The sequence below is a fragment of the Pygoscelis adeliae genome, unplaced genomic scaffold (assembly GCF_000699105.1).
Source record: "Pygoscelis adeliae isolate BGI_AS28 unplaced genomic scaffold, ASM69910v1 Scaffold977, whole genome shotgun sequence".
Taxonomy (NCBI): domain Eukaryota; kingdom Metazoa; phylum Chordata; class Aves; order Sphenisciformes; family Spheniscidae; genus Pygoscelis; species Pygoscelis adeliae.
This window is the reverse complement of record NW_008825130.1, coordinates 55462-56164: the sequence shown is the minus strand read 5'-3', so window position 1 is coordinate 56164 and position 703 is coordinate 55462. Positions and strand designations below refer to the sequence as shown.

At 64.7% G+C, this 703-nt stretch overlaps 1 protein-coding gene across 1 annotated transcript in view; it reads left to right on the top strand.

Moving 5' to 3' along the window:
* COASY (CoA synthase) overlaps positions 1 to 703 on the top strand; it is a 23629-nt gene that overhangs the window by 731 nt on the left and 22195 nt on the right. The window lies entirely within an intron of this gene.

Genomic DNA, 703 nt, shown 5'->3' with positions numbered 1-703 from the left:
CCAGTGCTGCCGGGCGTCCCCCTGCAGGGACCTGCTCCCCCCCCGGGAGGGACGGGTTTACTCAGGCCTTTCCTGCAGGGCACGGAGCTGCCTGCGGGGGGGTTTCCACATGTGCAGGAGGAGCGGAAGGGAGGTTTCTGTGGGGTTTTGGCGATTGTGTTTTTGAGGTTGTTCCAGCCTGGTGTGTTTCCTGTCTCCTAATGTCTCTGGAAGGGGGAGGAGCTGGTCTGTGCTGCCCCTGCAGCCAGAGGATGCCTGCCCCTTGTCCTCCGGCACCCCTTAGATGAGGAGATGGATCCCCCATTGCTGCCGGTGCCAGCTGTGTCCAGGGGATGGTCTCCCCTTTCACCCGTTCCCCTGCTCTCTTGCAGCACTCCCGTGTGCAATCGCAATATTTCTGCCCGTTTCCATGGCTGTGCTTGGCTGCTTTCACGGCTCTGTGGACACACGGGCGGCCCTTGCTGCTGGCTGGCAGGGCAGGAGCCCCCGGCCCCCTCTGCGGGCTGTGCCGGGGAGGTGGGGGGGAGCCTCGGCCCTGCTGTGGAGCAGCCCTGAGCTCGTCCTTCCCTTCTGCGCCAAAGGAGGTGGCATGGCTGTCCCTCACAGCCAGGTTCTGTCCTGGGAAGTGCCCACGAAGCACTCCTGAAGCCAAGAGAGACCCTGCACAACCTGGGCAAGCCCCTGCCCACGCTCCCTGGAGGGG